This window comes from Bombina bombina, chromosome 9, assembly GCF_027579735.1.
Source record: "Bombina bombina isolate aBomBom1 chromosome 9, aBomBom1.pri, whole genome shotgun sequence".
Classification (NCBI taxonomy): Eukaryota; Metazoa; Chordata; class Amphibia; order Anura; family Bombinatoridae; genus Bombina; species Bombina bombina.
In genome coordinates this window covers 137328889-137342608 of record NC_069507.1, presented here as the reverse complement: position 1 = coordinate 137342608, position 13720 = coordinate 137328889, and the positions used below count along the sequence as shown (strand labels likewise).

The window sequence follows — 13720 nt, the reverse complement described above, 5'->3', positions numbered from 1 at the left end:
CACAACGCATACCTGCACAAACACATACTACATAGTCAGTAAAAACTACATTCACTAGAAAAATACATACACACACGCTACACAAACACTACACACTACACACACAAACACTACACACAATTAAAGGGACACTCAAGTCAAAATTAAACCTTCATGATTCAGATAGAGCAGCAATTTTAAACAACTTTACAATTTACTTCCATTAACAAAATGTGCACAGTCTTTTTACATTTACACTTTTTGAGACACCAGTTCCTACTGAGCATGTGCAAGAATTCACAGAATATACATATATGCATTTGAGATTGGCTTATGGCTGTCACATGATACAGGGGGGAGTGGAAATAGACATAACTGTCAGAAAAAAAATCTACTTCTCATTTGAAGTTCAGGTTAAGTGCCATTGCATTGTCTTGTTATCATGCATTTGTTGATTATGCAAATCTACTTTATTTACTGGTTCTTTAAGCATGCACATATTGTATCAGGATACATGCCTTTTGCAGAAATCTGCTAGGAAGAATATGCATAATTTTATGATGGCATGCAAAAGACATAAAAGTTTAAAATATTACTTAGACAAGATTTGTTTTAAACACTACTAATACCAAATGCTAAGCAAGCACAGTAGCACATTCACTAGAAGTAATATAAATATTAATTGGCAAAAACAATTTTATTAAACTAGCATCTAAAATATGGATTATACAAACATAACACATGATATATTGTAAGAGTGTATTTCTGTTATTTTCACATAACTTCCTATTGCTCTGGGTATTTAAATTTCAAATTAAAAGTGGGTTAGTACTTCATACCCTTGTTTTTTTAAATCATGCTGTTGAATTACCCATATTCGGTATCACGCAGCTGTGCTGTTATTTCAGCTACTTGAAAGACTTCTTTCTTTCTGGACAATGTTAAATGCTCCATGAAATGGATGATGCCTTGTATGTCTTAAAAAAAAAAAGACTCAAAATATTCTTATTATCAATGATTTTGTTGGGATATTTTCCAGTTTCCTGCTGTTGCTCCCCCCCAGGGTACTTTCCTTTCTCAGTGCACAGGAAGAGATATTTAGAAGCACAGACTCTGTTGCTCAAGCAGCATAATATAATATTTCTCTAGTGCAGCTGCATTCTTTTTACCATGATACAGGCACAGCTGTGCCCCAATATGCGACCTTTTAAAAGTTGAAAGCAAAAATATATCATGCTAGGAATGTTAAACAGATAGCAAAGAGGAAGTGAATTTTTGTATTTCTAGATGAGGGAATAAAAACATGCAACATCATGGGTAATTATACAAGCAGTTGTAATTGTTTCTCATGTTGAGCTAAGTTCACTTAGGAACTTTCTTTTCTACTCAATAGTTAAAGGGACAGTCTAGTGAAAATTAAACTTTAATGATTCAGATAGGGGATGTCATTTTAAACAACTTTCCAATTTACTTTTATCATCACATTTGCTTTGTTCTCTTGATGTTCTTTGTTGAAAGCTTAACCTAGGTAGGCTGATATGCTAATTTCTAAGCTCTTTAAGGCCACCTCTTATCTCTGTACATTTTGACAGTTTTTTTTAGAGCTAAACAGCGTTAGTTCATGTGTGCCATATAGACAACATTGTGCTCCTGTGGAGTAACCTAGGAGTCAGCACTGATTGGCTAAAATGCATATCTGTCAAAATAACTAAAATAAGAGGCTTAGATACAAGGTTATCACAGAGGTAAAAAGTTTATTAATATAACAGCGTCGGTTATGCAAAACTGGGGAATGGGTAATAAAGAAATTATCTATCTTTTTAAACAATAATACATTTTGGAGTAGACCGTCTCTTTAAATATGTCTGCAGTTATTGGCAACTATCATTTTGCTTTGAATTAACTTTATGGTATAGATTTATGTAGCTGTAAATGCAGCTGTTTCCGCGTGAGCCTTCAGGCTCGCCAGAAACATAGTTAAAGAGACACTGAACTCAAATTTTTTCTTTCGTGATTCAGATAGAGCATGAAATTTTAAGCAGCTTTCTAATTTACTCCTATTTTCAATTTTTCTTTATTCTCTTGGTATCTTTATTTGAAATGCAAGAATGTAAGTTTAGATGCTGGCCCATTTTTGGTGAACAACCTAGGTTGTCCTTGCTGATTGGTGGATCAATTCATCCACCAATCAAAAACTGCTGCCCAGAGTTCTGAACCAAGAAAAAAGCTTAGATGCCTTCCTTTTCAAATAAAGATAGCAAGAGAACGAAGAAACATTGATAATAGGAGTAAACTAAAAAGTTGCTTAAAATTGCATGCTCTATCTGAATCACGAAAGAAAAAAATTGGGTTCAGTGTCCCTTTAAGAAGCAATGGTCTAAAGACCGCTGTTTCTTAAATCATCCGCCACCTCTGAGGTGGCGGATATCAATCATCCCAATCAGACACCGATTGGCCGCGAAGGTGCAGGGGGTCGGTATTGCACAAGCATTTCACATGATGTCGGGGATAAAGGGATAGAAAGGTCAAAATTGAAAGCTTTAAATAGAAGCATTTTTGCAATATACTTTCATTAGCAAAAATGCAGCAGAGGATCAGGATTCAATCACCATGCCTGCTTAAAGAGCTGTCGGTGATGTGTAGTGCATCAGTGAAGACATTGGGGTAGATTTATCAAACAGTTGCAATCTACCCCTCGTAGTTTCAGGTTCCCCTGAAACTGAAGTTAAGAAGCAGCAGTCTTAAGACCGCTGCTCCTTAAAGGGATACTAAACTAAACATTATTCAGCTAGAGCATGCACTTAAAAACAACTTTCTAATTTACTCCTATTATCCATTTTTCTCCGTTCTCTTGGTATCTTTATTTGAAAAGCAGGAATGAAAGCTTAGGAGCCAGCCCATTTTAGGTTTAGCACCTGGGTACTGCTTGCTGATTGGTGGCTAAATGTAGTCACCAATCAGCATGCACTATCCAGATTGCTGAACCAAAAATGGGCCGGCTTCTAAACTTTTTTCTTGCTTTTCCAAATAAAGATACCAAGAGAATGAAGAAAAAATGATAATAGGAGTAAATTAAAAAGCTGCTTAAAATTCAATGCTCTATCTGAATCATGAGGGAAAAATTTGGGTTTAGTATCCCTTTAACTCTTCCACCACCTCTGAGGTGGCGGACAGCAATCATCCCAATCGGATTTACACCCCCTGCTAGCAGCCAATTGGCCGCGAATGTGCAGTGGGCGGCATTGTACAATCATTTCATGAGATGGTTATGTTTATTGATGTGTGGTGGACATGATCCGCTACAGCGGATCATGTCCGCCCGCACAATGATAAATCGGCCCCTTCATTTGTGTCATGAGAGCTACTGCTGACTCTCTGAGAAGGTGTGGTGTTTGATATCTGGCACACAGGGCACTCACAGCATATGTGTGTATGCCACTGGAAAAAAAAAAACGTAATAACTTTTACTAGAAGCATTTTTGTTAATGGAAGTATATTGCAAAAATGCTTCTATTTAAATCTTCAATCTTGACCTTTCTATCCCTTTGAATAACAAATATATATAGACATAAATCATTATATAGATAACATAATAATAAGTGTAGAATTACACTTTTTGCTATAAATTCAATAAATGTAATCTAGAAGAAAACTAAACTGGTGCTTTTGTACCAAAATGGAAATAGTAATAACTGAATTAGCAGTAAATCTTCATTCTGATTGGATTGGCATAGTCAAAAAAGGGAGCAATAAAAAGCGAGCATTCTTTCTTGATTTACTTCTCACATTGGCCCTGATGATAAAAGGATCATCAGACCCACAAGAAATGAGTCTCGCAATCCATGACTCCAACAATATTTTAAAAGCTAACATGCTACACCTTCTCCTGCCTGCGTTGACCTTATCTTCCCTTCTCCTTAAAGTCACTACCTTTCCTTTCTCCTTAAAGTCACTTCCCTCTACAACACACATGGACTCTATTCCTATCACTCAGCCAACCTTGCTCCACTGATACTAAGCTTAGACACTCACATAAGACTCTCATTTTCTTTCTCTTACCATCTTTTGTCTCCTTGCAGCTGGGGATGCCTCGCTTAACCCAGGTCCACCCTCTGCCTCCCTCTACTCACTACCCCAACTGACACCTCCAAAACCTTGCCCACATAACCCTCTCAACCTTACTAACTGCACATCTGTTAATACCCCACAATTCTCTTGTGCCCTTTAGAATGCATGCTCTGTATGCAATAAGCTCACTTCTATTCATGACTTATTCATTTCACGATCACTTAAAGGGACAATCTACACCAGAATATTTATTGTTTTAAAAGCTAGATAATCCCTTTATTACCCATTCCCTAGTTTTGCATAACCAACACAGTTATATTAATACACTTTTTACCTCTGTGATTATCTTGTATCTAAGCCTCTGCAAACTACCCCTTATTTCAGTTCTTTTGACAGACTTGCATTTTAGCCAATCAGTGCGGGCACCTAGGAACTCCACGTGCGTGAGCACAGTGTTATCTATATGAAACACATGAACTAACACCCTCTAGTGGGGAAAAACTGAGGTAAGAGGCGGCCTTCAAAGGATTATAAATTAGCATATGAACATCCTAGAGTTAGCTTTCAACTAAGAATACCAAGAGAACAAAACAAAATTGGTGATAGAAGTAAATTGGAACATTGTTTAAAATGACATGCCCTATCTGAATAATTAAAGTTTGTTTTGGACTAGACTGTGCCTTTAACCTGTAAGCCCTCACATAAACTTGTCTCTCCCCCTCTAACACAATTGCTGAAGCCAATCTGTCCTATGGTGGCCTACACTTCAGTCAAACTCCCAGGCCAGAGACAGACAAGGAGGGTGAGTAGGCATTCTTCTGGCTCCATACTGTACCTTTCATTGCATTTCTTCACCCCCCTCTCTTTACTTCTCATCTTCTAAAGTTCATGCTATCTGCCTTTTCTCCCCTGTAGATCTCCATGTTGCTTTTATCTATTGGCCCGAAAGGCTCTGTCTTGGGTCCATTGCTTCTCTCTCTTTATACATCCTCCCTTGGAAAACTTATAACCTCCTTTGGGTTCCAGTACCACTTATATGCTGATTATACCCAAATCTATTTTTCCTCTCCTGATATCTCTCCCTTTTTAACTCAACCAGATTACCACCTATCTCTCTGCATAAAACTGTCTCCAACCTTGTATAGCATCAGACGCTCGTTGAAAACACACCTATTCAGAGAGGCTTTTTCATCTTAACCAAAATAATTCTTGAACTGCCTTGACTCACTACCGCAACTACAATCCATGTGACAAGCTACCCCAAACCTTATGTCTCTGTACCCTCAACCTGTAGACTGTAAGCTTTCAGGATGCTAGTCCCGGGATTTGCAAAGAAGTGTGCATCTGCCATGTGCAGACACAGTCATGTTATTTGTCTACTCAGTTTAAGGAAGTTTACTATGACATCTTGTGAGATTTCAGTAAAATCTCACAAGATCGCAGTAAAGCAAAGCATGACCTCAGTACTGCTGATGCTGACTGACTATTGGTTGTTTTTTTTCCCAACCTGCAGCTGGACAGTAGCTGAAGGATAACTGTTCAAAGAGCCCTTACTATTGTGAGATGAAGACATTTTGAGGTAAAATATCTTCCTTTTTTACGTAGAGATGTTTATGTGATATTTTCTAGTCAGCTTTTTACAGCTATGCTGCATCACTTTAAAGTGCTTCAACATTTGGGTATCATTTTCTTTGTCAGCTTTTTACAGTTATGCTGCTTCACTTTCAAGTGATTTGGCATATAAGTATTATGTCCCTTTAGCTATGAAAAGGGGTGGAAAATAAAATAGAGTTTTGGAAAGAGGAAAAAAATAAATTACTAGTCCATAAAATGTTAAATGTAGGGAGAAGCACAAAATCGTAGTTGTTTGCAGCAATTTCTTACTAGTCAAAATTAGAGGACTATGGGAAGTTTCCAGCTGGGACTGTTAACTACATTAGTAGTTTTATGATTTTTGCTTGGTTAAAGGAACAGATTACAATTTTTGTAAAACACCTGTGGCTGCCTAAAACATATCTTATAACTCAATAATTAACTATCGCCTAGATTACGAGTTTTTGTCGGTAATGGTGTGCGGTGCTAACGAGCATTTTTTTCTCAATGCTCACTTAAGACAAAGCTGGTATTACAGGTGTTTACATACCCGGCGTTAACCTCAGAAAAGTGAGCTCCACATCTCACTGTAATACCAGCGCTGCTTACGGTAGCGGTGAGCTGGCTAAACATGCTCGTGCACAATTTCCCCATAGGAATCAATGGGGGAGAGCCGGCTGAAAAAAAGCAGAGTTCAGCTTCTAACGCAGCCCCATTGATTCCTATGGGGAAATATAGTTTATGTCTATACCTAACATGAACCCTGAGTCTAAACACCCCTAATCTTATACTTATTAACCCCTAATCTGCCGCCCCCGACATCGCCGACACCTACATTATCCCTATGAACCCCTAATCTGCTGCCCCCAACATCGCCAACACCTACTTTTTATTTATTAACCCCTACTCTGCCGCCCCCAATGTCGCCGCCACCTAAATACACTTATTAACCCCTAATCTGCCGCTGCCAACGTTGCCGCTGCTATAATAAATATATTAACCCCTAAACCTAAGTCTAACCCTAACCCCCCTAACTTGAATATAATTTAAATAAATCTAAATAAAATTTCTATTATTAACTAAATTATTCCTATTTAAAACTAAATACTTACCTATAAAATAAACCCTAAGCTAGCTACAATATAACTAATAATTACATTGTAGCTATCTCAGGGTTTATTTTTATTTTACAGGCAACTTTGTATTTATTTTAACTAGGTACAATAGTTATTAAATAGTTATTAACTATTTAATAACTTCCTAGTTAAAATAAATACAAATATACCTGTAAAATAAATCCTAACCTAAGTTACAATTACACCTAACACTACACTATCATTAAATAAATTACCTAAACTAACTACAATTAATTACAATTAAATTAAATAAACTAAAGTCCGGAAAAAAACAAACACTAAATTACAGAAAATAATAAAATAATTACAAGAATTTTAAACTAATTACACCTAATCTAATCCCCCTAATAAAATAAAAAGCCCCCCAAAATAAAAAAAATCCCTACCCTACACTAAATTACAAATAGCCCTTAAAAGGGCCTTTTGCGGGGCATTGCCCCAAAGTCATCAGCACTTTTACCTGTAAAAAAAAAATACAATACCCCCCAACATTAAAACCCACCACCCACACACCCAACCCTACTCTAAAACCCACCCAATCCCCCCTTAATAAAACCTAACACTAACCCCTTGAAGATCACCCTACCTTGAGACGTCTTCACCCAACCGGGCAGAATTGGTCCTCCAGACAGGCAGAAGTCTTCATCCGATCCGGGCAGAAGAGGTTCTCCAAACAGGCAGAAGTCTTTATCCAGGCGGCATCTTCTATCTTCATCCATCCGGAGCGGAGCGGTTCCATCTTCAAGCCATCCGACGCGGAGCATCCTCTTCCATCCGATGACTAACACTAAATGACGGTACCTTTAAGTGACGTCATCCAAGATGGCGTCCCTTCAATTCCGATTGGCTGATAGAATTCTATCAGCCAATCGGAATTGAAGGGACGCCATCTTGGATGACGTCACTTAAAGGTACCGTCATTTAGTGTCAGTTATCAGATGGAAGAAGATGCTTGAAGATGGACCAGCTCTGCTCCGGATGAATGAAGATGCCGTCTGGAAGAAGACTTCTGGCCATCTGGAGGTCGTCTTCTGCCCGGATCGGATGAAGACTTCTGCCCGTCTGGAGGACCACTTCTGCCCGGTTGGGTGAAGACGTCTCAAGGTAGGGTGATCTTCAATGGGGTAGTGTTAGGTTTTATTAAGGGGGGAATGGGTTGGTTTTAGAGTAGGGTTGGGTGTGTGGGTGGTGGGTTTTAATGTTGGGGGGTATTGTATTTTTTTTACAGGTAAAAGAGCTGATTACTTTGGGGCAATGCCCCGCAAAAAGCCCTTTTAAGGGCTATTTGTAATCTAGTGTAGGGTAGGGATTTTTATTATTTTGGGGGGCTTTTTTATTTTATTAGGGGGATTAGATTAGGTGTAATTAGTTTAAAATTCTTGTAATTATTTTATTATTGTCGGGTAAAAGAGCTGATTACTTTGGGGCAATGCCCTGCAAAAAGCCCTTTTAAGGGCTATTTGTAATTTAGTATAGGGTAGGGATTTTTATTATTTTGGGGGGCTTTTTTATTTTATTAGGGGGATTAGATTATGTGTAATTAGCTTAAAATTCTTGTAATTATTTTATTATTTTCTGTAATTTAGTGTTTTTTTCCCCGTACTTTAGTTTATTTAATGTAATTGTAATTAATTGTAGTTAGTTTAGGTAATTAATTTAATGATAGTGTAGTGTTAGGTGTAATTGTAACTTAGGTTAGGCTTTATTTTACAGGTAAATTTGTACTTATTTTAACTAGGAAGTTATTAAATAGTTAATAACTATTTAATAACTATTGTACCTAGTTAAAATAAATACAAAGTTGCCTGTAAAATAAAAATAAACCCTGAGATAGCTACAATGTAATTATTAGTTATATTGTAGCTAGCTTAGGGTTTATTTTATAGCTAAGTATTTAGTTTTAAATAGGAATAATTTATTTAATTGTAGTAATTTTTTTTCGATTATTTTAAATGATATTTAAGTTAGGGGGGTTAGGGTTAGGGTTAGACTTAGGTTTAGGGGTTAATACATTTAGTATAGTGGCGGCAACGTTGGGGTCGGCAGATTAGGGGTTAAGAAATGTAGGTAGGTGTCGGCGATGTTAGGGACGGCAGATTAGGGGTTAATAAAATTAAACTAGTGTTTGTGATGCGGGAGTGCGGTGGTTTAGGGGTTAATATATTTATTACAGTGGCGGCGATGTCCAGTCGGCAGATTAGGGGTTACAAAATTTATTTAACTGTTTGCGATGTGCGGGGGGGCCTCGGTTTAGGGGTTAATAGGTAGTTTATGGGTGTTAGTGTACTTTTTAGCACTTTAGTTAAGAGTTTTATGTTACGGCGTTAGCCCATAAAACTCTTAACTACTGACTTTTAAATGCGGTAGGAGTCTTGACAGGAGAGGGTGTACCGCTCACTTTTTCCAAGACTCGTAATACCGGCGTTAGGCAAATCCCATGGAAAAGATAGGATACGCAATTGACGTAAGGGGATTTGCGGTATGCTCGAGTCGCGGAAAAAAAGTGAGCGGTACACCTGTACCTGCCAGACTCGTAATACCAGCGGGCATTAAAAAGCAGCGTTGAGACCTCTCAATGCTGCTTTTTAACCCTAACGCAAGACTCGTAATCTAGCCGTATATCTTTATTAACAAAATATGAATTCACCTAAATTATGGTATTTTTTTTGTAAATGAATTAGGATATAGCAAAATAATACTCTAACATTGCATGGTTCAATTAAAGAATCAAAAGAATTATTATTTTTATACCAGTGATTCAAAGGACCTGGAAATTAAATGTATCAACATATTCATCTTTATTATCATGTACAATTCTAGATATCCTGTTTTTTTTCTTGCTTTGGTTTTTCCTTTATTCAGCCTGTGCACAAGAATCCTATTAACAGTTTTGCTATTGCTTTTTTCCTTGACTATAAATAATTAATTACTATTTGATAGCTGGCTACAGACAGACCATTGTATTTTTTATTTGTGCATTGTGCATATAAGTCTTCCTCTCAGTCAGCCATTGTATCTGTTTAAAAGGCCTATAGGTCTTCAGACCTTAAAGGGAAAGTTTAAAAATGTTCTCCCCTTTAATTTGTTCCCAATGATCCACTTTACCTGCTGGAGTGTATTACATTGTTTACAAGTATTTCCATTACCCTTATATAGGCATTTGAAATAGTTAATTTAGCCTGTGGTTTCCCCACCTATCCTGAATTTTTTTGTCCTTAAAGGGACAGTCTACACCAGAATTTATATTGTTTAATAAGATAGATAATCCCTTTATTAACCATTCCCTATTTTTGCATAACCAACACAGTAATATAAATACACTTTTTACCTCTGTGATTACCTTGTATCTAAGCCTCTGTAAACTGCCCCTTATTTCAGTTCTATTGACAGACATCCATTTTAGCCAATCAGAGTTGGCTTACCTGAACTCCACGTGCGTGAGCACAGTGTTATCTATATGGCACACATGAGCTAACACCCTCTAGTGGTGAAAAACTGTCAAAATGCCCTGAGAGAAGAGGTGGCCTTCAAGGGCTTAGAAATTAGCATATGAACCTTCTAGGTTTAGCTTTCAACTAAGAATACCAAATGAACAAAGCAAAATTAGTGATAAAAGTAAATTGGAAAATTGTTTTTTTAAATTACATGCTCTAGCGGAATCATAAAAGTTTATTTTGGACTAGACTGTCCCTTTAAGGCCAAGCTGTGTAAACACAGCCAGCAGAAGAAATTACACTCCCAGTAGGGTATAGAAGAGATAAGGTAATAAAATGTTAATTTTCCATTGTTCTCTCTAAGTATTGGTGATTGGTTTATGGACAGATATAAGATAAAGAATCAGGTATATGTACACAATGTGATAAAGTAATGAGATCTGATTATACCTACAAGCTCAACCCATTTTATTAGGTTGTGGCTTAAAAACACAAAACCAGATCATTAATATACACAACTAAAACTTAAAGATCAAATCTCATACGTTTTATACTCTTTCAGAGAAAAAAATATTTTATAGTATACTATCCCTTTAAGCATAACAGCACTCTCCCAAGTGACGGCTAGATTACGAGTTTTGCGTTATGAGTGAAAAAGCCTCATAACGCTACTTTTTCACTACCGCCGGTATTACGAGTCTTGCAGGTATAGCTGTACCGCACACTTTTTTTTGCCGTAACGCGATGTAACTACCGCACCTTTCAAAAAGTCCTTTTTCAATGGGACTTCCATAGCGCCGGTATTACGAGTTTTACCTGGGAAGACACCCTATACCGTCAAGATTCTTTCCGCCATCTAAAGTCAGTAGTTATGGGTTTTGCGCTATAAAGCTGTAGCATAAAACTCATAACTAAAGTGTTACAAAGTACACTAACACCCATAAACTACCTATTAACCCCTAAACCGAGGCCCTCCCGCATCGCAAACACTATAATAAAAATATTAACCCCTAATCTGCCGCTCCGGACATCGCCGCCACTATAATAAACATATTAACCCCTAAACCACCGCACTCCCGCATTACAAACACTAGTTAAATATTATTAACCCCTAATCTGCTGCCCCCAGCGTCACCGCTGCCACTATACTAAAGTTATTAACCCCTAAACCTTACCCTAACACCCCTAACTTTAATATAATTAAAATAAATCTAAATAAAACTTACTATCATTACCTTAATAATTCCTATTTAAAACTAAATACTTACCTGTAAAATAAAATTTAAGCTAGCTACAATATAACATATAATATATATTCACCCGTAATCATGCAGGGTGAATAGCCTGAAACGTTGCATGTTTATCTGATGACTCTGATGTTCCAATAAAAGTTTTTTATTCACAATCCTGGTGCTGTGGAATACTTTGGACTTTGATATACTTTGTGGTGTCTGCAATAACCCCTTCCTACGTGCACAGGAAAAGTGGTGAGGTGCTGTATCTATTGTGATTTCATTTCTCTGGAACTCTTTACCCTGCTCCATCAGACTGTCTCCAACCTTGTATAGCTTCAGGCGCTCTTTGAAAACCCACCTATTCCTCTGATTTTCATCCTACCCAAAATAAATCTTGACCTGCTTTGACTCACTACTGCAACTAAAACCCACATCACAAGCTACACCAATCCTTATGTCTTTGCGCCCTCAACCTGTAGACTGTAAGCTTTTCGGAGCAGGACGCACCTCCTCCTGTACTAGTTTTGTTTAGTCTGTTATGTATTTGTATCATATCACAATTATTGTGTACTCCTATCTCTGTACCCAGTTCCGTGCTATAGAAATAAATGATCATAATAATAATAAGATGGTAAACAAGAGAGCAACAGATGCCTTCACTGGCTTGAGCCAATATTAATATGGAATAGGTGAACTTTCCCACCAGATATAACAACTTGTAGTGTTTGTGCATTATGTAAAGCTTAAATCTTAGTAAAAATATCTGCACCTGCCTTAACCCCTTAATGACCGGACCATTTTTCAATTTTCTTACCCTTAATGACAATGGCTATTTTTACATTTCTGCAGTGTTTGTGTTTAGCTGTAATTTTCCTCTTACTCATTTACTGTACCCACACATATTATATACCGTTTTTCTCGTCATTAAATGGACTTTCTAAAGATACCATTATTTTCATCATATCTTATAATTTACTAAAAAAAAATAATAAAATATGAGGAAAAAATGGAAAAAAACACACTTTTTCTAACTTTGACCCCCAAAATCTGTTACACATCTACAATCACCAAAAAACACCCATGCTAAATAGTTTCTAAATTTTGTCCTGAGTTTAGAAATACCCAATGTTTACATGTTCTTAGCTTTTTTTGCAAGTTATAGGGCCATAAATACAAGTAGCACTTCGCTATTTCCAAACCACTTTTTTTCAAAATTAGCGCTAGTTACATTGGAACCCTGATATCTGTCAGGAATACCTGAATATCCCTTGACATGTATATATTTTTTGTTAGAAGACAACCCAAAGTATTGATCTAGGCACATTTTGGTATATTTTATTCCACCATTTCACCGCCAAATGCGAGCAAATAAAAAAAAAACTTTACATTTTTCACAATTTTAGGTTTCTCACTGAAATTATTTACAAACAGCTTGTGCTATTATGGCACAAATTGTTGTAAAAGCTTCTTTGGGATCCCCTTTGTTCAGAAATAGCAGACTTATATGGCTTTGGCATGGCTTTTTTGTAATTAGAAGGCCGCTAAATGCTGCTGCGCACCACACGTAAATTATGCCCAGCAGTGAAGGGGTTAATTAGGTAGGTTGTAGGGAGCTTGCAGGGTTAATTTTAGCTTTAGGGTAGAGATCAGCCTCCCACCTAACACATCCCACCCCCTGATCCCTCCCAAACAGCTCTCTTCCCTCCCCCACCCCACAAATGTCCCCGCCATCTTAAGTACTGGCAGAAAGTCTGCCAGTACTAAATAAAAGGAGTTTTTTTTTTAATAAAAAAAATAAAATATTTTAGCTGTGATGGACTCCTGCCTTAGCCCCAACCTCCATGATCCCCCCCCCAGCTCTCTAACCCTCTCCCCTATCTAATTGCGGCCATCTTGGGTACTGGCAGCTGTCTGCCAGTACCCAATTTGCACAAAAACATATAAGTATTTTTTGCTTTTTTTCTTTTTTGGGGGGTTTTCTGTAGTGTAGCAGCCCCCCACAATACCCCTACCCCCCTCCCCCTCCCAGATCCTTTTATATGATTTAAAAAAAAATATATTTCCCCCCCCCCCTCTTCCCTCATTGGTGTCAGTGGCCAGCTAATGCGCGCCCCCGCGCGCTCCCGGCACCCGGCGTGCACATTGCACTTCTAGGAACCGGATGCCGGGTAGCGATGGGCCGCCCACCCACCTCCCTGTTGCGCTCCCACCCACCAACGAACTACCGGTGCAGAGAGGGCCACAGAGTGATCCTCTCTGCATCGGAGTCTTCTAA

At 37.7% G+C, this 13720-nt stretch overlaps 1 protein-coding gene across 3 annotated transcripts in view; it reads right to left on the bottom strand.

Moving 5' to 3' along the window:
- The window catches only part of BLNK (B cell linker), a 793385-nt gene that overhangs the window by 480422 nt on the left and 299243 nt on the right, over positions 1 to 13720 (bottom strand). The window contains exon 1 of one of the 3 annotated variants that reach the window (XM_053692403.1): positions 851 to 920. The exons of the other annotated variants lie outside the window; for them this stretch is intronic. The gene's annotated coding sequence lies outside the window, so the exon portion shown is untranslated. Of the gene's footprint in view, positions 1 to 850; positions 921 to 13720 lie in introns of those variants that run through there. 3 annotated transcript variants of the gene reach the window in all.